Consider the following 25,098-nt stretch of genomic DNA (forward strand, 5'->3'; position numbering starts at 1 on the left):
TGAATATGTATGTTCCTATTACCATTTTCTTAATTGTTTTGGGTTTGTTTTTTGTAGGTCTATTCCTTCTCTTGTGTTTCCTGCCTAGAGAAGTTCCTTTAGCATTTGTTGTAAAGCTGGTTTGGTGGTGCTGAATTCTCTTAACTTTTGCTTGTCTCTAAAGGTTTAATTTCTTCCTTGAATCTTAATGAGATCCTTGCTGGGTAGAGTAATCTTTGTTGTAGGTTTTTCCCTTTAATCACTTTAAATATGTCCTGCCACTCCCTTCTGGCTTGCAAAGTTTCTGCTGAAAGATCAGCTGTTAACCTTATGGGGATTCCCTTGTATGTTATTTGTTGCTTTTCCCTTGCTGCCTTTAATATTTTTTCTTTGTATTTAATTTCTGATAATTTGACTAATATATGTCTTGGTGTGTTTCTCCTTGGATTTGTCCTGTATGGGACTCTCTGCTCTTCCTGGACTTGATTGATTATTTCCTTTCCCATGTTAGGGACGTTTTCAACTATAATCTCTTCAAATATTTTCTCAGACTCTTTTGTTTTCTCTTCTTCTTCTGGGACCTCTATAATTCGAATGTTGGTGTGTTTTGTGTTGTCCCAGAGTCTCTGAGGATGTCTTCAATTCTTTTCACTTTTTTTTGGCGGTCCAATGTCCTGAACTCGGCTCTTCCACCTCAGAGCCTCAGTCCTGACATCAGTCTGGAGCATCAAGACCCTGTCAGCCACATGGCTCAGAAGAAAAGGGAGAAAAAAAGAAAGAAAGAAAGAAAGCGGGCTTCCCTGGTGGCGCAGTGGTTGAGAGTCCGCCTGCCAATGCAGGGAACATGGGTTCGTGCCCCGGTCCGGGAAGATCCCACATGCCATGGAGCGGCTGGGTCCATGACCCATGGCCGCTGAGCCTGTGTGTCCAGAGCCTGTGCTCCACAACACGAGTGGCCACAACAGTGAGAGGCCCATGTATCGCAAAAAGAAAGAAAGAGAGAGAGAAACAAAGAAAGAAAGAAAGAAAGAAAAAGAAAGAAAGAAGGAAGGAAGGAAAGAAGGAGGAAGGAAGGAAAGAAAGAAAGAACGAATTAAAATTTAAAAATTATTTTAAAAAGTAATAATAAAAAGAAGAAGAGAGCAACCCAACCAATAAAAAATCCACCAATGATAAAAAGTGCTAAAAACTATACTAAGATAAACATAAAAGTCAGAAACAAGACAGTCACAGACAGCAAACTCCAAGTCTACAGTTGTTCCCAAAGTCCACCGCCTCAATTTTGGGTTGATTCGTTGTCTATTCAGGTATTCCACAGATGCAGGGTACCTCAAGTTGATTGTGGGGATTTAATCTGCCGCTCCCGAGGCTGAACAGAGAAATTTCCCTTTCTCTTCTTTGTTCGCACAGCTTCTGGTGTTCAGCTTTGGTTTTGGCCCCGCCTCTGTGTGTAGGTCGCCCTCAGGTCTCTGTTCCTACCCAGACAGGACGGGGTTAAAGAAGCAGCTGATTAGAGAGCTCTGGCTCATTTAGGCTGGGGGAGGGGAGGAGTACAGTAGTTATAATTGAAATGCCGGGCGAGCCTGTGGCAGCACCGGCTGGTGTGAGATTGCACCAGGCTGAGGCACCGTGCGTTCTCCCAGGGAAGTTGTCCCTGGATCATGGGACTCTGGCAGTGGCGGGCTGCACTGGCTCCAGGGAGTGGAGATGTGGATAGTGATCTGTGCTTGCACACACACTTCTTGGTGGTGGCAGCAGAAGTGTTAGCATTTCATGCCCGTCTCTGGTGTCCATGCTGATAGCCGCGGCTCGCACCTGTCTCTGGAGCTTGTTTAGGCGGTGCTCTGAATCCCCTCTCCTCGCGCACCCCGAAACAATGGTCTCTTGCCTCTTAGGCAGGTCCAGACTTTTTCCCAGACTTCCTCCCGGCTAGCTGTGGCACACTATCCCCCTTCAAGCTGTGTTCACGCAGCCAACCCCAGTCCTCTCCCTGGGATCCGACCGAAGCCCGAGCCTCAGCTCCCAGCCCCGCCCCCTCGGCGGGTGAGCAGACAAGCCTCTCAGGCTGGTGAGCGCTGGTCGGCACCAATCCTCTGTGCGGGAATCCCTCCACTTTGCCCTCTGCACCCCTGTTGCTACACTCTCCTCCATGACTGCGAAGCTTCCCCCACCGTCCACCCTCTGGTCCCTGCCAGTGAAGGGGCTTCCTGGTGTGTGGAAACTTTTCCTCCTTCACAGCTCCCTCCCAGAAGTGCAGGTCCCATCCCTATTCTTTTGTCTCTGATTTTCCTTTTTTCTTTTGCCCTACCCAGATATATGGGGATTTTCTTGCCTTTGGGGAAGTCTGAGGTCTTCTGCCAATGTCAGTAGGTGTTCTGTAGGAGTTGTTCCACACGTAGATGCAGTTTTGTTGCATTTGTGGGGAAGAAGGTGATCTCCACGTCTTACTCCTCCACCATCTTGAAGGTCCCTCTGTGTATTTATTTTAAATTATCACTGGGTGTCTTTGAATTGTGGTCCTCTTAAGCAAAATATGTACCAAGATCTGAGATAGATACTAGAAATATAAATTTGAACAAGACATAGTCACAACTCTTACAGGGGAAACTGGATTTAAATAATAAATTATAAAAACCTATAATATTGGACTTGAAGAATGGAGAAGGCAAAAACTTTGTAAAAGCTGTTGAGATACTAATTCTATTCAGGTCCACAGTAAGGCACAGATTTCTCAAGTAGGTAGCATTTGAGATAAGTTTTATATGATGCTGATAGAAACTTCAGAATCACCACAGTAATTAATTTTTTTTACAAATTTTAAACAAAAATTTGAAGATAAAATATCTATTTAAAACATCTGGTTATTTATTTTCAGATGATAATCCATGATTGGACACCAGTAAATTTCATGAGACTTCATATTTGACTGTTTTTAAGTCCTTGCAGATCACCTGTGTCATCAGCAAAATTAATAAACTTTCAGCTACCCATATTTGAGAAACCACTAAATGAACAAAATGATAGAAAGGTAATTGAGAAAGATTACATCTCTAGGCTTTAGCTTGACGTCATTAAAATGATTCTCTCACTGCAATGTAAAAATACTGTTTATGAGAAAAGTATACTAGAAGCATTGTAAGGACACATTTTGTCCCTATGGTAAAAAATACATTTCCTTTATTAGTTTTCCCTAATAACTTAGACATTTCTCAGTGATATCAAAGGAACTCAGAGGATCCAAGGAGCCTTCCCCATAGTAAGTTCCGTGGAACAGATAGTGGGCAGTTTATGAGGCTGTAAGTACCACACCCATATTCTTCATGAGCTGAAGACTGCTTACTGGAAACAGCTGTGATGTGTTGCAGGAAGACATACTTCTGATCACAGGAACTTGCTTCAGCCTCTTCTAGACGTGGCATCCAAGAGCATGGCCTCAATCAAAGGTGGATTCTTCCATAGCACAATCTTTACCACAAGTTGCTTTTAAAGAAGTACAAATGTTCCAGAACCTCTGGACAATATTGAGGTTTGATCTCTTATATGTTATAAAACCAATATAGCTTAAACAAATAAACAAACTATAGTGTGAGTAATAGCAGAAAAATGATAACTTGATTGTTACGAGTCTCATTAAATCTTTCCTTGATACATTCAGAATCAGCTGCCTCTGAGATATCCTAGTAGTAATTTAAATAAAGTCTTAAAAAAATTTTTTTTAAGCTTGTTATTTGGTAGGTAATTTGGGAACATACCACTTGAGAATTTAGTTTCATTTTCATGAATAAAATATGATAGTTAGATTTTACATATGACTAAATAATCCATAAAATATTTTACTTTTTAGCACATATATCCTCAATGTTATATGCCTCAGAATTTATTAATAACTTTGGGTTTCTTCTAGATCTACTTATATTTTCCCCAGAAATAAGTGGATATCCCAAATGTTTCTCTTTTGCTGAGGAGAACTACCAGAATCCTAAATATCACTTTATTCAACACATTCATATGATAATTTATTTATTGAATAAATATATTTTATACTATACATTTATACCTAGAATATGCTAATGTAATAGGATGTTAAAATATAAGTCTGCATTGAGGTCCAAAAAATAGATGGAAAAAAAATCTATGAGAAGTGTTAGATCTTACAAAACAATTTTTAACAGATTATGTTAAAAAACAGTTTTATAGCTGGTATTACAGGTACATAGATATATACCTGGTATCATATAGATGGCATAAAATTGTCAGGAGTTAGTTGAGGTTTGCAGAAAAGTTCACATAGGAATATTTTGGAGAGGTTGATTGATGGAATGCTGTGTCCCATCCCCAAGTGTAGAGAGAAATGCTTCAAGGAGATGAACTTAATAGGATAAGGGAAGGAATACTGATTGTTGGAGAGAGCCAATGGTGATTCCTATTCTACCTCCTTGAGAAGGATGTGTGGAGCTGCTCCCTCAGCAGAGGGATGATGGTAGTGGACTAACAGTTTCCTAAATCTATTGGGAGGTGTTACATCAACCAAGCAGAAGAGAGAAGGATTTGCCAATTGGGAAAGATAGAGGAGAGATTCCCAGCAACTGGGTGGACTCCACACCATCCATAAACATGCCCACGAGAGAAAGATTTCACTTTGAATATCTCCAAAGTATAGAGCATATCGATGCCTGCTTCCCAAGTCAGGGCTTGTCAAGAAAAGATCTTCCTCTTCTCCCTCGCACTTGCTCGAACCCCTGGAAATTTTGGCTGGGAAGATATGGAGGGGAAAAGGAAGGTTTAGAGGGAGAAAGAGAGAAGATGCTGACCAATCTTTTTGTAAAAGTTGACCTTTCTGAATGAAGTTCCAACATGAGGGATGGGTAAAGTCTCAGGTTTAAAATGGCTTGGTGTATGGGACTTCCCTGGTGGCGCAGTGGTTAAGAATTCACCTGCCAGTGGAAGTGACACGGGTTCGAGCCCTGGTCCAGGAAGATCCCACATGCCGCAGAGCAACTAAGCCCGTGTGCCACAACTACTGAAGCCTGCATGCTGCAACTGCTGAAGCCCATGCACCTACAGCCTGTGCTCCACAACAAGAGAAGCTACTGCAATGAGAAGCCCATGTACTGCAACGAGGAGTAGCCCCCGCTCGCTGCAACTAGAGAGAGCCCATGTGCAGCAACGAAGACCCAATGCAGCCAAAAATAAATAAATAAATTAATTAATTAAAAAAAATAAAATGGCTTGGTGTTTGTATTATTATTTTAACATCTTTATTGGAGTATAATTGCTTTACAATATTGTATTAGTTTCTGCTGTATAACAAAGTGAATCAGCTATACGTATACATATATCCCCATATCTCCTCCCTCTTGTGCCTCCCTCCCACCCTCCCTATCCCACCCCTCTGTGTGCTCACAAAGCACCGAGCTGATCTCCCTGTGCTACGCGGCTGCTTCCCACTAGCTATCTATTTTACATTTGGTAGTGTATATATGTCCATACGACTCTCTCACTTCATCGCAGCTTATCCTTCCCCCTCCCCATGTCCACCAAGTCCATTCTCTCTGTCTGTGTCTTTATTCCTGTCCTGCCCCTAGGTTCATCAGAACCATCTGTTTTTAGATTCCAAATATATGTGTTAGCATACTGTATTTGTTTTTCTCTTTCTGACTTGCTTCACTCTGTATGACAGACTCTAGGTCCATCCACCTCACTACAAATAACTCAATTTCGTTTCTTTTTATGGCTGAGTAATATTCCAGTGTATATATGTGCCACATCTTCTTTATCCATTCATCTGTCGATGGACACTTACGTTTAAAGTTACTGAATTGAGACTGTGTTCTGTGATGTAAAATGGCTGTAGAATATTTTATTACACGAGTTTGCCAAGGGGATTCGTGGAACATGCCTGAGTTTTCATTCAAATACAAGGGAAAATCTAACTGCACTGAATAAATGAGTAGGATTAGAGGGAGACAGGAATAGGGCTGCTTCAGAATCTCTTCCACAAGTCTGCTCTTTTTTTCTGTAATTTTTTGCAATTTTCCATAATTTTGCTAGACACTAGGAGGAGATGCAGTGTTGTAACAGATGCTGCTTCTGCTCTATAAATATAAACTAACATATTTAAAGATGTTTAGACCATTGTGCATAAGAAATTATAGGTAATACTTGCTGTAATGATAGTATCTGGAAGGTATACAAAAAATACATCCATCCTAAGTGGTATTAACTCTAATTGGTTGCAGGACAGATGCTCAAGGGACCTCCCAATACAATGGTCATGTTTGAACAGGGTTTTGCAGGGTTGATAAAAGAGCTCTGAATCCTCAAGATAGAGCAAGCAATCCAAGCATCATGTGCAAAGTCATAAAACACAAAAGAGGAAGACACATTTGCAGAAATGTTACTAGATTCTGTCTTGTTTGTGTACTTCTCTCTCTTAATAGAATAAATAACACTCCATAGGAGATGCATCACTTAAAGTAATAAAATGCAACCAGAGTAAAATTTTAAGGGAAAGAACAGGATGCCCTGAATTTTCTACTATCTCTGTGACTTTGAGCAATTTATTAAATATCACTGGACCTTCATTTCCTCATCTGAAAAGCAGTCCAAATGACTAGGATCTCTTTCAGCTCTAATTTTTTATGATTGTATCATTTCAGTATTTATTTTATAAGGTAGTTTTTTAAAAAAATAAATTTGCCTCTATGATACTACTGAAATATAATCTATAAGAATAGGAAGAGATATCTGACATTTGAGAAAAAATATTTCATTTGAGACATTATCTAATAATCATTTATCTAATAATCAGATCCAAGAGCAATCAAAAGCGATCAGTCAAATGAATTGTCTCCTGGGGCTATGGATATGAAGATTAGCAAGAACCACAATATTGCAGACATAAGAATAAAATTAAATACTATGAGGAAATTGATCATGAAGCTGAACTAGTATCAAACTCCCCAACCCCCTTTTTTCAGGTAAGAAAAAGAAGTCAGGAAATATTCCTTGAATTACAACAAGGATGAAATTAAAGGTAAGTCAAGAAAAAAAAATTTTTTTTTAATTTATTTTGGGCTGCGTTGGGTCTTCGTTGCTGCGTGCGGGCTTTCTCTAGTTGCAGCGAGCGGGGGCTACTCTTTGTTGCAGTGCATGGGCTTCTCACTGCAGTGGCTTCTCTTGTTTCAGGGCACAGGCTCTAGGCGCACAGGCTTCAGTAGTTGTGGCTCACAGGCTCTAGAGTGCAGGCCCAGTAGTTGTGGCGCACGGGCTTTGTTGCTCCGCAGTATGTGGGATATTCCCGGACCAGGGCTCGAACCTGTGTCCCCTGCATTGGCAGGCAGATTCTTAACCACTGCGCCACCAGGGAAGCCTCCCCACCCCAATTTTTTTTTTTAATGTCATTGTCTGGCTCCAGACAATAAAACAATTTTGAACACAGCAACAATATTCAGTTTTGTAAATGTCCCCAAATCATTTTAAATGTGTAGAACCAGTGATATATGATTTACTTAGAGCCAACCTACTAAGGATAAACACGCTATCACCATAGCAGCAATAATGTCAATCCAGTTGTTTAGGGTTAATGTTCTTTAAATGTTTGTTATGTATTCATTTATCCATTTAGCAGCATTTTTTGAACAATCATTGTATGCCCAACCCCATGCTACGTCTTAGAAATATAGTTGTGATCAAAACAAAAAGGATCCCTTCTCTTATACTGATACAAAGAACTTACATTATATTGTGGAAAGGCTAAAACAATAATTTAAATAAATAGATTATGATAAATTATGTAAAGAGAATGAACAATGTGAAATACTAGGGGCTGGTGATTTGCAGAAGGAATTTTAAAAAGAACATCAGGAAAGCCATGCTAGAGGAGATAACATGAAATAAGGTAAGGATAAGGGCGGGCCAATCATGAGAAGATCTGAATTAAAACAAAGTCACGACAAATAAATATAAAGTAGAAATAGATCATCATCGAGATGGGGTCATAGGGGACTCTATCTTAACAGCAAAGTCAGTAACTTAACATTGTCGGGCACTTTGAAATTGGCAACTGTAGTTGATGAAGATGATAGGAAAAAGGTCACCATCTCTTTAGTGTCCCATTCTATCCTGACCAACCACAACTATAAGCGAATTCATTCTTAAAACCAAATATTTACTATATCATATCACTGAAATAAATAGTACCAACATATTTCACAGCTGCAAAGGAACTGTCCCTGTATGTGGACAGAAAAATAGGCATACATTTTGATGAGTCTTGTCACTAACCAGGTAAAGTCACTAAGCGCATTTTTCTTTCTCAACCCAGCATTGGGATTCAGTTCTCCTATGCTATTGAATCTGCCAATTTAGCTGTGACTGTTCCCAAACAACTTTTAGCAGTGTCATCTGTGTTCTGTATGACAATACAGCTGAGCAACATTTACACTGGGTCCAGAGTCATCCTGACTTGAATAAAAGACTGTGTTATTTCTAGCTATAATGAGTCCAGGGTGTAATTTTATACAAGAGTCACAAACATATTTTGTAGTGTTCTGACAATAATACCCGAGGTACTGTACATATGCTTGTAATTCTCATCCAAGTCAAGCTGGCATTCGTGGGTGATCATTTTGTATTTAGATTAGAGGGCCAATTATGAAAATATAAGATGGGTATGCAGAGTCACACGTACAATAGATAACACAGATGGTCAAAGAGATATCCAGCTCATATAACTTTATAACTACTAATATTTTCCCTGCTGTTTTTAGAAAATATTTTTGATAAGAAACAGCATCTTTAAAATAGCTTAAATATATGAACAGCCATGACAAATCTGGCCAAAATCAGGCAGTGGATAAAGGTCACCTTTTTTATTCCCCAAGACTCTGTTGGATTTATCTACAGAGCCCACAGACTTTACCTCTTTGTAGGTTTCTTTCCTTTTGCCTACTTGAGATCAAATGACTTAAAATCTATGTTAAATATAGTGTATGTTCTTGGTCATTATGTATGACAATATTTTTTAGAGAAATAATCCCATTTTAGGCCTCATGACTAATGTTGCAATGGACAATTTGGTAAAAGGAGTAAAAACATTAACAATCAACCTGAATATGTATTTTGGGGTCCTTCTTAGGTCTGTGAATAACACTTTCTTGTTGATTTGGATAATAAGCACATAAAAATATTTTCAAACAGTATAATTATGATTAGAAAATCCAAATATTATAAGCAAAAGCATAACACCAATATAAATAAAGAAAGAGTAACTGGAATCTTTCTGTGTGCTCTTTCTGTGTATCTTTCTGTGTACCTCTCCAGGGGAACATTTATTCCTACTGGTATTCCTCATACACGAATTTTTCAGAGCTATTATATTTATCATGTATCTTTCATGGAGGAAAAAAGGAAAGTCATTTGATTCAAGAAAAACACTGGTAAATATACAAATATACTGAGGAATGTGGGCATGTTTCTTTCTGTTCTCTCTGGGGTTTATTGCCTTTTGAACACAAGTGTCATTTCAAATTCTTGCCAATGTAGACGCAAGATATAGCTCAACTTCATCGTCAATATATCGTCTAGTAAAACACTTTGAAACTCTTGATGGGCAGGAACACAACATTTTATAAAACACTTGTTTATAATCACTGTCATCATTACTGACCATTTATTGGAAGATATTTTAATATTTGAGTTACCATAGCATAGATTATATTCCTATATAATCATTTTTTTCCCATAGTACAACTAAATGTATGTGTTGAAAGCTGGATCTAATGGTATTGTGAAGCCTTCATTTTATCAATCTGTTATTTATGTTTCACACTTGTTAGGTCATGTTTCAGGGGAAGCAATAAGCATCACTTTGTTAATTCTTGAGGTGCCACAGTTTTTCATTTTAAGGAATTTAAGATTTGTAAAACCTTAAGGAAAATAACTTAATGAAACTATTCCAGAGTAGTCAGATGACTCATTAAAACTGGGAACAAAAGAGAATGCCACGTTTAGTTACATTCTGATCACAGACACTCGAAAGCTTTGCCCTTTGTAAAACTTTTTGAAATAAATGAAAAAATAGTAAAATATTTTTATCAAGCCAGAGATAAAAACATTTCTACAAATCTCTATCAAGCCAAGACAATTTGTTAATATTATGCGACTGTTTTCTAAAGATGCCATACCTAACCCAGGAGAGGCCCAAGAATTCTCATGATTATCTGCCATTGTTAAAGCATTTAGGACTCAATTATTGTGAAATATATGTGTGGGTTCCCACTGAGTGACTACAGGACACTCTTAGACCTGCAAAATATTGCCTATTTAAATATTGTTTCCAGAATGTAGTAATAAGCAAGTAGAAGACAAACTCTTCTATTTAGGAGATGTTGGGCTATGTGTTTGCCTCAGTTGTAATACACTTATGACTTCAGTTATTTTATCACTTAAGGCTTTGTCTTCCTTTTATGGTGTTTCTTAATAAGTTGAAAATATTCTATGCAGGCGAATTGATATCTTAAGCCATTATAAGCTCATAATTACTACTAAGATACCTTTTAATTTTATCAGCATCAAAAAGAATGTCAAAAAGGACAAGCATAAAGTGCATCATACAGAAAATATTTCTTTGATGGCCAAAAAAAAAGAGCAATTAGTCATTGCTATCTGAAAAGAAAAAGTATCATCTCTAGTTCACAATTCATCTGAAGTTAGAACCTATTTTTGAATATATCGTCCTTGAGTATGTGAGTCATTCAATAGGGTCTCTTCAGTTAACTAAAATGACACATAATTATATTCCAATTTAAACATTCATCCATAGTTTAAATTAAGAATTCTATGTATACATTATGAATAAGAAGAAATTGAAGGGTAAATTTAGAAATAACTTGATGACCTACATTTATTTACCAATCAACAGTTATGTCTTAAGAACCCATTATATTTTAGGCAAATGTTTTGCTTTGGGGATGTAGAGAGCTTAGAGTTTATTGAAGAAATCAGGCCTTGACCTCCTGGACATGGCAGGGTTTCAGTTCTTCTCAGGGAACTCATCATTATCCTGTAATTAGTTTTCTCTAATTTTCTGAAGACTCTAATAGACATACTGTCCAGACTGAGAGAATATTTCTCAGGAGAGAGAACATTTACTAGAAGAATTTAAGCTCTGGCTTTAGGCAGAAAAAATATTCTGAAGGCCCCTTCCCCTGAAAGGAAGCCCCAGTTTTTAAAGATCAGCAACATCTGTAACTGTCTATTACACAATAAACGATAACGGTCTGTATATTTGCTGACTCTAGTCTCCAATTGCGAATTCTCACATCCTATTGTTACTGAAATCCCCAATAAGTGTATTGTATGTGTAAGAAATTCTTGTCCATTGACCATGAGATATTTACTAGTTTCTATCTCTCCCTCTTGCCATACCCTCTTGCCCCCAATGGTGAGTACTCTTATCTATTTCCAGAAGTCTCGAACTGTCCATGCAGTCATCACCACAGCTGAGTGATACCCTCCTGAGTAGCTGCATTCTCTCTGTTGAATACTAGTTCCTCTCACTGGCATTTCCCTCTGTTCAAAATCTCGTCGTGTTCTATCTAAAAGTGACTCAGAAAAGTTGCTCATCTTCCCTTAGTATTTTGGCAAAATCAGATACTAACACATAACTGTTTGTCTTGGAAAGTTTACAAAGATTTTAGTCAAAATTTCTTTCATTTTTACTTATTTCAACCTTTTTTTCCCACAGAACTCAGCCAGGTGTCTGTGAGAGGGCTGGCTCAGAGACAAATTTGAAAAGCCAACATTTTATTTCTCTAGGTACAGAATCATCTCTCTCCTAAAAATATTGTATGTTCTGCTATGGACTGTGTTTTTTTAAATGTAAATTAACTTGTAAGTGATTGGATACAGGACAGATCCCTATAATGAGAGAGTTGTCATGTTGGTCGATAGCTGATGCTTCTCAGAATATTGTTTTGAAGCAATCAAGGGAGAGCCTTTCCACAATTAAAGCCTCTGTAATAAATGAAGGTCATGATAAGAAACGTGAGAAACTTGATATTCTGACAGAGGTGTTGTTCTTTTTCTTTCTTTTTTTTTTTTTTTTTTGTGGACATACATCTTTATTTGTCTTGAGTAAATACCAAATAATGGAACTGTTGGGTCATTTGTTAACTGCATTATTTTATAATAAGAAACTGATAAGACTTTTCTAAAGTGGTTCTACCAGTTTACATTCCAGCAGTTTATGAGAGTATCAGTTCTTCATTTTCTCTCCAACACTTGGTATGGTCGATCTTTTTAATTTGACCATTCTAATAGGTGTGTAGTTGTATCTCATGGTGGTTTTAATTTATATTACCCTCCTGACAAATGATTATAAAGTCCAAGGAGTAACTGGTTTAATGTATTCAAGAAGTTCTTCACTGTGTTAACTTAAATGGGGAAATCGTGGCTGCAGATCAAGAGATTGCTAAGACATTCTCTTTCTCACTGTTTGCACATACTGAGAAATTAAATCAAAAGTAAGGCAGATTGGAGGCCCAGGTATCAACCTACTTATTAAAAACTGTTAAATGTGAATAGGTAACGTAATGTGAAGTCCATATCAATGTAGAATCTCAACTCCAGAATTAGTAGACTATTTACCTAGTCGTGGACACGACGGGCTGCATTTGCCTCCCCGTGTGTGTATGTGCGTGCATGGGCAAGGGGGTTGTAGAGACAGGGATGGGGACTCCTAGAATGTTAAAAACAGAGAACCCTAGTTCTTGAAGGTTAGGCTTTCTCCTCAAGAGGAGAATCAGAACTAAGACAAGCACATCCAATTTATTTTTCCCACATTTACCAGAAAGCCAATGGAGGCTGAAGCAATGGAGTCTAGAATTCTGTAAAATTTGCAGAAACAAGATGTTTTAGCTGCCAGCATGCTGGCCGGGTGAGAGGCAGTTTGGACCTCTCTCACTGAGGAGGCATCAGGAATGGAAAGGAAGCATCTTCTTCCTGAAATCCCTGTTTTTCTTCTAACCCACTGATTTTATTCATGAAGCCTATGGAAACAAGAGGTATGGCCTCCCTAGGAAAAAAAAATCTGGGCAATCCTGCTGGCACCTTCGGGAGACTGTAGGTATCTCCCTGGCACTCCTGGTAGCCAGTCGACTTGCTGGCCCTGACCACCTGTAACAACGCACAGATCATGTGCACGGCAGGTCATTCCATACTGTGGTTGAAAATTTAGTCTGTGTAATATTTTCCACCCAAATTATGTAGAGCTGCACTCTATGCCATAGTATGTCTCCACATGGCCAAGGTCAATATCTTTGATCACACACTCCCCCTGTTCCCAAGCTCTACTAAGAGCTTCTCGTTGTGTTTTTGAGGCCTAATTTTTACTTCTCGTCTTATTTCCCAACTTTCCTGGTCCATTCTTGGCTCCAAATATCAGTGTCTGATAATGCTCCAATTTCCTCCACCTGAGTTCTGACTAAATTGAGAAATAAAATAGAATAAGGCTGATAGAAGCCCAATAAATAAACATGATAATGATAATAATAACATACGTATATGGAACATTTTTATTTTTTGTGTCAAGCATTGTTCCAAGCCCTGTGTGAGCTAATTTAATCTTCACAACACCCCGATGTTAGGTACTGCTGTTATTTAGGTCATATAAATGAAGAAACTGATAGATGTATGTCTAAGCAACCTAGGGTCACAGAAGAATTAAGTGTTCAAGTGATGATTACTGAACACAGACTGTCTGCCACCGGAGTACAAACTCTTCAACAAATGGTCTTTTTTATGGGCCAGACTTATGGCATCAGGGAGATGTTGTTACACCTATTGTTAGGAGGAGAGGAGAGGACCAGTGGTTTGGAGGGGCTGGGATGAGTTGGCATGGTATTTCAGAGCAAGGGCTTTGCTATTGCCTACATAGGAAACTAATCTGTTCCCCCCCAGCTAGTATGTTACTGTAGAATAGATGTAATGAACAAACAAAATAACCCTTAGGTTGTGGTGGATTAGAAACTTTATGCCGGTTTAAAATGCAGAAATTGATTTTGTAGAAATGTAAATGTTCTTTTATGTTTCTACATTTCTGTGCTATGGTCACGTTTTTGGATATCTGTGCTAATTTCTTCTTGAGTAGAACATCCACATCCTCCAGCCGATATTGATGTATAACTTTAGACAGTAAATGCATCAACTCAATACTGTTCCCAAATGCTAAGCTCATTTAGGGAATATTTTCTCTGTCGTAGTACAGTTTGTAATATCTTCTTTTGTCTTAAATTGCCTTTTCATCATTTACTCCTTTATTTGGGCTATGTGGAAAAACGTAGTATTTTCGTTCAAGCAGTGAACATAATATATAGTAAAGCTTACCCTTCTTTGAGTGCCAGGTCTGCTCAGGAAGTTGATAAAAATAAGATAGGGAGAACATGAAAACATGCATTTAGTGAGCTGTTTACATATATTCTTTAATAACTCTTTCTTGAATATATAAGACATAAAAAGTATTATACTAAGCACAGTGAAGACCAACCCAACACGAAAGATGAAGCTAAAAAAAGAAAAAAAGGAAGAAAAAGCATGTCATGTGACCCCTACATTATAAAACCATTTGTCCTCTCCCCTATCACAGAGCATTTCTTGGGTCATTTGCCCTCTTTTATTTTTTATATAATTGTCATCACTTACCAATTTTATTTCATGTATGTGCTTGCTTAGTTATTCTTTGTTGTCTGTCTATCCATATAATATAAGTAGCATAGTGTCAGAGACCTTGTGTGTGTGCATTTTTTTTTTAATGGTTATATCCTTAGCATCTAGAACTGTGCTGTGATAGTCAACTAATACCTATGAGTAAGGTGTACTTGTAAGAGGAGAGTCAGCAAGAAGGGCATCAGGGGATAAAACCAGGTCATGAGAGCAGAGAAAAGGTCTTGAAAAGAGAAAAGAGCTGGACACCGTATCTTCTGTTTGGAAGATTATCTACTTATTTATCTATTTCTTTCTCTCTCTTTAGCTATCTATGTTTCTAAATTTGATGTCAGTGATGATTTATCTTTTGTTTCTTTGTTCAAGGCCTGACCCTGTTTAAATAACCAGCCTCTCAAACAAAAATGGTCTAGGCTCAGCAAAATTTGAAATAAGTTTATTAGTCAACTTTCACTATTATGCAATATTTTATATTTGAAAATGCTTAAGTGAAATGCCATCAGACAAGATTCAAGCAGTCAGCTAATGGGTTAAACACTTCAGCTTCATAAAAGCCCTCTCCAACAATCTCAAATGGAATATTACAGTGTGGTTTTAAATCTGGGAGATATATTCATATACTCCCTGTTCTGAAATATCCTGGTTACTTCCTGACCCTACAACCTCTATAAAAACTCAAGGAAATTAATGTTCTTAAGACCTGAGTTTGAACTACTGGGACACATCATATATCCCAAAGGGAATATTTTAATATCAGCAAAAGCTGTACTGATTTGCAACCGTCATAATCACCTTTTAAGTTTCCAAGTTAACTACGGTAGTTAATATTGTACAATTTACTCCTGAAGTTCGAAGTTTGTGCATGTCCTTTTAATGGCCAGCTTTTCCTCCACCTCAGTCTTAACCCACCTTAAGAAGTGATGTGAATTTTTGGTTGAATTCAATGTCTGGGATGTGGGATCTGGACCTCAGATAAGTAGTAGCTGGCCCAGATACTCCAAAAGAGATCTGCTGCCTAGCCATTGCTAATCCCCGGAAAACCGAGCTACCTAGTACAAGGAAAAAAGTACAGGGGAAGTTCACTTTTAAGACCCAAGAGCTCAATTTTGAATATATCTTTCTAATTTATTAATCTTGAGATTCGTCAGCCTTCTAGAAAACTAAGCAAGGGTAGATATAGTGATCTACCACCTTTCATTTCTTTGGTGTGAAAATTATCCAGATGCATCCATAGAAGTCAGGTTGCATTTAATGCTGTGGGTAAAAAGTCATAACAATTACAGGAATTTCCTTAGTATGTCTCACTTAGACAGTTTCTACACAGTAAATGCTCATGTAGAAATGATTAAATATGTTTAAGAGCATAAGCAATAAGGGAAAAAAGCAAAAGAAATGCTTAGGTTTCTAAGAAATGGCATCACCCATTAACTGAGTAGTTTGCTTCCAAAGGTAAAAGCCACACATAATAACTGGCCACCTGTCCACTGAAACTAGTCATATTCATTCTTAATACCAATTTTCTCTCTGGTGCTTCTTTCTGTTCCAACTGAAAAGTATCTGAAGGATGATTCTGCTACACAAGAAGAGCTGAAGAGTATTCTCTAATGGAATGAAGAAGAATCCAAAACTATGATTCTTAAGTACCATATTTCCATATATCAATTGTGGCTATCAGGTTTGAGACCAATATTTTTTCTTTCCATCCCTCCTTCTTTCTTTTCTCCCTCCTTCCCTCCCTCTTTCCCTCCCTTCCTTCGTTTCCTCCTTTTTTTTTTTTTTTTTTTTTTGTGGTACGCGGGCCTCTCACTGTCGTGGCGTCTCCCATTGCGGAGCACAGGCTCCGGATGTGCAGGCTCAGCGGCCATGGCTCACGGGCCCAGCCGCTCCGCGGCATGTGGGATCTTCCCGGACCGGGGCACGAACCCGTGTCCCCTGCATCGGCAGGCGGACTCTCAACCACTGCGCCACCAGGGAAACCCCACTTTCCTCCTTTTTTATTTTTAATTTTTACATCTACACAACTCATTACTGCTGTAACCCAGAAGATACATTTTAGAATCCATCCAAATGTATCATGTCTGCAATGGTCTCCTACTATTTATACCTAATGCAATAGAGTCATACAACTATAAACAGAACAAATTACTTTTTTGAAAGGTTTAGATGATTACAATACAGATTTACTTTCATAGATACCAAACCTTTATTGTTTGTATATCATATAGCATAGATTGTTCCCTGTAACATTAAAAAAAATAGTTGAATAAAACTGTCCAAATATAGCTGTGCTTCCATCATCTTTGCCTAGAGAGTTACAGGGACAGTTGAAATAAATTATTTCAATCAAAGCACATTTTGACATGGGAGGTCTTAAGTTGTTTATGTTAGTATCCCACTGTGTCTGACACATAGTATATGCTCAACAAATGATTGTTTTTAAATAGTCGAATAGTTTTAAAAATATATTTTTAAATGGGATGGCTTTTTTCTACCCCTGACAGCTTTGTCCAGTGACAAATCTATAGCCTTCCATTCATTCTCCTGCCTAGGGCTAGAGTGAGTTGCAAACAAAAATGCACATATGGTCATGTCAGTCCTCTGATTACCTCCCTGCAACAGCTCAACTTTGCCCTTCGGATAAGTCTCAGCTCCACAGTGAGCAGGCAAAGCTCTCCAGCTAGATTCTAGTCAGTATCCCAGCTTTGTCCTATTTTCACTATCAGACACTCTGCCCCAGATATAAGAAAGTTCTTCAGTTTGTAAATTATTTATTCTGTTCTGTATTTAAGCTAAATCCTAATTTGGGATATGCTTATAAATAATTTCTGCTATTATAAAAATAACAGTTATGATATCATATTTGTATATATCTTTGGACAGTAGTAAATTATTTCCTTAGGAAAAATTTTAGAAGTCAAATCAATGAACAAAAAAATACATTTCTTAGTATTTTTGACACCACTTTTCAATTTGTTCTGTGGAAGGTTAGTGCCAATTTATGTCCCAAACTGCTGTGTAATGTGATGCTTAGTGTCTATATCACAGTCAAATATACGTATTTTGGGGCAATTTAAAAAGCTACTCCAAACCATCATTATTTTAATAAGCATTTCTATGGTAATTATCTCTTCATGACTTTACCCCTTTTGTTGGTTTTTGGTCAGGTTATTAAATTAGCTAAAATAAAAGCTTAATTTTATACTTCTGTGTCATTATTATGTCTACTAAATTCACTAAAAAGTCATTCAAGCAAAAATGTCAACATGACTGTTTGATACATTACACTACTTGTGTGATTAATGGAATTTTTGATCGGCAACCTGTCATTGCATATATATAGAATTTGTGGAGATATAAATTAATGTCATTTAATCATTAATTACTCAAAATCTATTGAGTTTATAAATGAATAAAAGCATTAAAAAATGAGTATTTGAATGCATGGGTTAGCACACTTTCAGTTGCAAGTAACAAAAGACCCAACTCAGGAAAAGCAGGTTTATTGGCCCGTCATACTGAAATATGGAGAGATATATATCAGGCTTCAGGTAAAGTTTGATCAGGGCTTCTGCTGTGTTTCTCTAACTTTGTTGCTGCTCATTTCTGCTTGCCTCCAGGCTGGCTTGCCTATGTTCCCAGGGTTTTACAATGAAACCTAATAATGTTTTCTATTATACTGCATTCTTTTAAGATATGAGAAACCTCATGAAATTTACCATTTGTACTTATCATGTGAGGGCTAAGATTCCTAGATATTCCTCATAGCAACAGATCTCTCATGGGAAGAGTGAATAGCATTATTATTATTATTTTTTCTTCTTGGCATGTCACTCCATTTATTTAGTGTATGCCTAATGAGTGTATATACCTACGTATTTCGTTTTCTCTGGGGTGGTTGTCAATGACATTCTGTTTTTAATTTCAATTTCCACATGTTCATTGTTAGTATATAGAAACGTGATTGAGTTTTATGTGTCGATCTAACTCTCGTGACCTTGCTGAACTCATTTATTGGTTCTAGGAGTGTTTTTTGTTTTTTTTTTACATCCTTATTGGAGTATAATTGTTTTACAATGGTGTGTTAGTTTCTGTTTTATAACAAAGTGAATCAGTTATACATATACATATGTCCCCATATCTCTTCCCTCTTGCATTGCCCTCCCTCCCACCCTCCCTATCCCACCCCTCCAGGCAGTGACAAAGCACCAAGCTGATCTCCCTGTGCTATGCGGCTGCTTCCCACTAGCTATCTACCTTACATTTGGTAGTGTATATATGTCCATGCCTCTCTCTCGCTTTGTCAAAGCTTACCCTTCCCCCTCCCCATATCCTCAAGTCCATTCTCTAGTAGGTCTCTGTCTTTATTGCTGTCTTACCCCTAGGTTCTTCATGACATTTTTTTTCCTTACATTCCACATATATGTGTTAGCATACGGTATTTGTCTTTCTCTTTCTGACTTATTTCACTCTGTATGACAGACTCTAGGTCTATCCACCTCATTACAAATAGCTCAATTTCGTTTCTTTTTATGGCTGAGTAATATTTCATTGTATATATGTGCCACATCTTCTTTATCCATTCATCTGTTGATGGACACTTAGGTTGTTTCCATCTCCGGGCTACTGTAAATAGAGCTGCAATGAACATTTTCGTACATGACTCTTTTTGAATTATGGTTTTCTCAGGGTATATGCTCAGTAGTGGGATTGCTGGGTCATATGGTAGTTCTATTTGTAGTTTTTTAAGGAACCTCCATACTGTTCTCCACAGTGGCTGTATCAATTTACATTCCCACCAACAGTGCAAGAGGGTTCCCTTTTCTCCACACCCTCTCCAGCATTTATTGTTTCTAGATTTTTTGATGATGGCCATTCTGACTGGTGTGAGATGATATCTCATTGTAGTTTTGATTTGCATTTCTCTAATGATTAATGATGTTGAGCATTCTTTCATGTGTTTGTTTGCAGACTGTATATCTTCTTTGGAGAAATGTCTATTTGGGTCTTCTGCCCATTTTTGGATTGGGTTGTTCGATTTTTGTTATTGAGCTGCATGAGCTGCTTATAAATTTCAGAGATTAATCCTTTGTCAGTTGCTTCATTTGAAAATATTTTCTCCCATTCTGAGGGTTGTCTTTTGTCTTGTTTATGGTTTCCTTTGCTGTGCAAAAGCTTTGAAGTTTCATTAGGTTCCATTTGTTTATTTTTGTTTTTATTTCCATTTCTCTAGGAGGTGGGTCAAAAAGGATCTTGCTGTGATTTATGTCATAGAGTGTTCTGCCTATGTTTTCCTCTAAGAGTTTGATAGTTTCTGGCCTTACATTTAGGTCTTTATTCCATTTTGAGCCTATTTTTGTGTATGGTGTTACAGAGTGATCTAATCTCATACTTTTACATGTACTTGTCCAGTTTTCCCAGCACCACTTATTGAAGAGGCTGTCTTTTCTCCATTGTATATTCTTGCCTCCTTTATCAAAGACAAGGTGACCATATGTGCGTGGGTTTATCTCTGGGCTTTCTATCCTGTTCCACTGATCTATCTTTCTGTTTTTGTGCCAGTACCATACTGTCTTGATTACTGTAGCTTTGTAGTATAGTCTGAAGTCAGGGAGCCTGATTCCTCCAGCTCTGTTTTTCGTTTTCAAGATTGCTTTGGCTATTCGGGGCCTGTTGTGTTTCCATACAAATTGTGAAATTTTTTGTTCTAGTTCTGTGAAAAATGCCAGTGGTAGTTTGATAGGGATTGCATTGAATCTGTAGATTGCTTTGGGTAGTAGAGTCATTTTCACAATGTTGATTCTTCCAATCCAAGAACATGGTATATCTCTCCATCTATTTGTATCATCTTTAATTTCTTTCATCAGTGTCTTATAATTTTCTGCATACAGGTCTTTTGTCTCCTTAGGTAGGTTTATTCCTAGATATTTTATTCTTTTTGTTGCAATGGTAAATGGGAGTGTTTTCTTGATTTCACTTTCAGATTTTTCATCATTAGTATATAGGAATGCCAGAGATTTCTGTGCATTAAGTTTGTATCCTGCTACTTTACCAGATTCACTGATTAGCTCTAGGAGTTTTCTGGTAGCATCTTTAGGATTCTCTATGCATAGTATCATGTCATCTGCAAACAGTGACAGCTTTACTTCTTCTTTTCTGATTTGGATTCCTTTTAGTTCCTTTTCTTCTCTGACTGCTGTGGCTAAAACTTCCAAAACTATGTTGAATAAGAGTGGTGAGAGTGGGCAACCTTGTCTTGTTCCTGATCTTAGTGGAAATGCTTTCAGTTTTTCACCATTGAGGATGATATTGGCTGTGGGTTTGTCATATATGGCCTTTATTATGTTGAGGAAAGTTCCCTCTGTGCCTACCTTCTGCGGGGTTTTTATCATAAATGGGTGTTGAATTTTGTCGAAAGCTTTCTCTGCATCTATTGAGATGATCATATGGTTTTTCTCCTTCAATTTGTTAATATTGTGTATTACGTTGATTGATTTGTGTATATTGAAGAATCCTTGCATTCCTGGAATAAGCCCCACTTGATCATGATGTATGAACCGTTTAATGTGCTGTTGGATTCTGTTTGCTAGTATTTTGTTGAGGAGTTTTGCATCTATGTTCATCAGTGATATTGGTCTGTAGTTTTCTTTCTTTGTGACATCCTTGTCTGGTTTTGGTATCAGGGTGATGGTGGCCTCGTAGAATGAGTTTGGGAGTGCTCCTCCCTCTGCTATATTCTGGAAGAGTTTGAGAAGTATAGGTGTTAGCTCTTCTCTCAATGTTTGATAGAATTCGCCTGTGAAGCCATCTGGGCCAGGGCTTTTGTTTGTTGGAAGATTTTTAATCACAGTTTCAATTTCAGTGCTTGTGATTGGTCTGTTCATATTTTGTATTGCTTCCTGATTCAGTCTTGGCAGGTTGTACATTTCTAAGAATTTGTCCATTTCTTACAGGTTGTCCATTTTATTGGCATAGAGTTGCTTGTAGTAATCTCTCATGATCTTTTGTATTTCTGCAGTGTCAGTTGTTACTTCTCCTTTCTCAGTTCTAATTCTATTGATTTGAGTCTTCTCCCTGTTCTTCTTGATGAGTCTGGCTAATGGTTTATCAATTTGGTATATATTCTCAAAGAATCAGCTTTTAGTTTTATTGAAATTTGCTATCGTTTCCTTCAATTCATTTTCACTTATTTCTGATCTGATCTTTATGATTTATTTCCTTCTGCTAACTTGGGGTTTTTTTGTTCTTCTCTCTTTAACTGCTTTAGGTGCAAGGTTAGGTTGTTTATTTGAGATGTTTCCTGTTTCTTAAGGTAGGATTGTATTGCTATAAACTTCCCTCTTAGAACTGCTTTTGCTACATCCCATAGATTTTGGGTCGTCGTGTCTCCATTGTCATTTGTTTCTAGGTATTTTTTAATTTCCTCTTTGATTTCTTCAGTGATCACTTCGTTATTAAGTAGTGTATTGTTTAGCCTCCATGTGTTTGTATTTTTTACAGATCTTTTCCTGTAATTGACATCTAGTCTCATAGCGTTGTGGTCAGAAAAGATACTTGATACAATTTCAATTTTCTTAAATTTACCAAGGCTTGATTTGTGACCCAAGATATGATCTATCCTGGAGAATGTTCCATGAGCACTTGAGAAGAATGTGTATTCTGTTGTTTTTGGATGGAATGTCCTATAAATATCAATTAAGTCTATCTTGTTTAATGTATCATTTAGAGCTTGTGTTTCCTTATTTATTTTCATTTTGGATGATCTGTCCATTGGTGAAAGTGGGGTGTTAAAGTCCCCTACTATGAATGTGTTACCGTCCATTTCCCCTTTTATGGCTGTTAGTATTTGCCTTATGTATTGAGGTGCTCCTATGTTGAGTGCATATTTACAATTGTTATATCTTCTTCTTGGATCGATCCCTTGATCGTTATGTAGTGTCTTTCTTTGTCTCTTCTAATAGTCTTTATTTTAAAGTCTATTTTGTCTGATATGAGTACTGCTACTCCAGCTTTCTTTTGGTTTCCATTTGCATGAAATATCTTTTTCCATCCCCTCACTTTCAGTCTGTATGTGTCTCTAGGTCTGAAGTGGGTCTCTTGTAGACAACAAATATATGGGTCTTGTTTTTGTATCCATTCAGCCAATCTGTGTCTTTTGTGGGGGCATTTAGTCCATTTACATTTAACGTAATTATCGATATGTATGTTCCTATTCACATTTTCTTAATTGTTTTGGGTTCGTTATTGTAGGTCTTTTCCTTCTCTTGTGTTACTTGCCTAGAGAAGTTCCTTTAGCATTTGTTGTAAAGCTGGTTTGGTGGTGCTGAACTCTCTCAGCTTTTGCTTGTCTGTAAAGGTTTTAATTTCTCCATCAAATCTGAATGAGATCCTTGCTGGGTAGAGTAATCTTGGTTGCAGGTTTTTCTCCTTCATTACTTTAAATATGTCCTGCCAGTCCCTTCTGGCTTGCAGAGTTTCTACTGAAAGATCAGCTGTTAATCTTATGGGGATTCCCTTGTGTGTTATTTTTCCCTTGCTGCTTTTAATATGTTTTCTTTGTATTTAATTTTTGACAGTTTGATTAATATGTGTCTTGGCATATTTCTCCTTGGATTTATCCTGTATGGGACTCTCTGTGCTTCCTGGACTTGATTAACTATTTCTTTTCCCATATTAGGGAAGTTTCCAACTATAATCTCTTCAAATATTTTCTCAGTCCCTTTCTTTTTCTCTTCTTCTTCTGGAACCCCTATAATTCGAATGTTGGTGTGTTTAATGTTGTCCCAGAGGTCTCTGAGAGTGTCCTCAGTTCTTTTCAATCTTTTTTCTTTATTCTGCTCTGCAGTAGTTATTTCCACTATTTTATCTTCCAGGTCACTTATCCGTTCTTCTGCCTCAGTTATTCTGCTATTGATCCCATCTAGAGTATTTTTAATGTCATTTATTGTGTTGTTCATCGTTGTTTGTTTCATCTTTAGTTCTTCTAGGTCCTTGTTAAATGTTTCTTGCATTTTGTCTATTCTATTTCCAAGATTCTGGATCATCTTTACTATCATTCTGAATTCTTTTTCAGGTAGACTGCCTATTTCCTCTTCATTTGTTAGGTCTGGTGGGTTTTTATCTTGCTCCTTCATCTGCTGTGTGTTTTTCTGTCTTCTCATTTTGCTTATCTTACTGTGTTTGGGGTCTCCTTTTTGCAGGCTGCAGGTTCGTAGTTCCCGTTGTTGTTGTTTTTGTTGTTGTTTTGCGATACGTGGGCCCCTCACTGCTGTGGCCTCTCCCGTTGTGGAGCACAGGCTCTGGACGCGCAGGCCCAGCGGCCACGGCCCACGGGTCCAGCCGCTCCGCGGCATGTGGGATCTTCCCGGACCGGGGCACGAACCCATGTCCCCTGCATCGGCAGGCAGACTCTCAACCACTGCGCCACCAGGGAAGCCCTCCCGTTGTTTTTGGTGTCTGTCCCCAGTGGCTAAGGTTGGTTCAGTGGGTTGTGTAGGCTTCCTGGTGGAGGGGACTAGTGCCTAGTCCACCACTAGTTCTGGTGGATGAGGCTGGATCTTGTCTTTCCGGTGGGCAGGTCCACGTCTGGTGGTGTGTTTTGGGGTGTCTGTGGCCTTATTATGATTTTAGGCAGCCTTTCTGCTAATGGGTGGGGTTGTGTTCCTGTCTTGCTAGTTGTTTGGCATAGGATGTCCAGCACTGTAGCTTGCTGGTCGTTGAGTGAAGCTGGGTGCTGGTGTTGAGATAGAGATCTCTGGGAGATTTTCGCCGTTTGATATTGTGTGGAGCTGGGAGGTCTCTTGTGGACCAGGGTCCTGAAGTTGGCTCTGCCACCTCAGAGGCACAGCACTGACTCCTGGCTGCAGCATTAAGAGCCTTTCATCCACTCGGCTTAGAATAAAAGAGGGATAAAGTAGAAAGAATTAGTAGAAGTAGACAGAAAGAAAGTAAGAAAGATAGAAAGAAATAAGGGAGGGAGGGTGGGAGGAAGGAAGGAAGGAAGGAGGGACAGAAAAACAGAAAGAAAGAAGATAAAGTGAAATAAAATAAAGAAAAAATATAATAAAGTTATTAAAATAAAAAATAATTTTTAAGAGAAAAAAATTTAAAAAAAAACGGAGGGATAGAACCTAGGACAAATGGTGGAAGCAAAGCTATACAGACAAAATCTCACACAGAAGCATACACATACACACTCATAAAAAGAGGAAATGGGGAAAAAATCATAAATCTTCCTCTCAGAGTCCACCTCCTTAATTTGGGATGATTCCTTGTGTATTCAGGTGTTCCACAGGTGTAGGTATATCACGTTGATTGTGGAGCTTTAATCAGCTGCTTCTGAGGCTGCTGCGAGAGATTTCCCTTTCTCCTCTTTGTTCTCACAGCTCCCCGGGCTCA

The sequence above is a fragment of the Monodon monoceros genome, unplaced genomic scaffold (genome assembly GCF_005190385.1).
Source record: "Monodon monoceros isolate NGI ecotype Baffin Bay Population unplaced genomic scaffold, NGI_Narwhal_1 Super_Scaffold_1, whole genome shotgun sequence".
NCBI classification, from domain to species: domain Eukaryota; kingdom Metazoa; phylum Chordata; class Mammalia; order Artiodactyla; family Monodontidae; genus Monodon; species Monodon monoceros.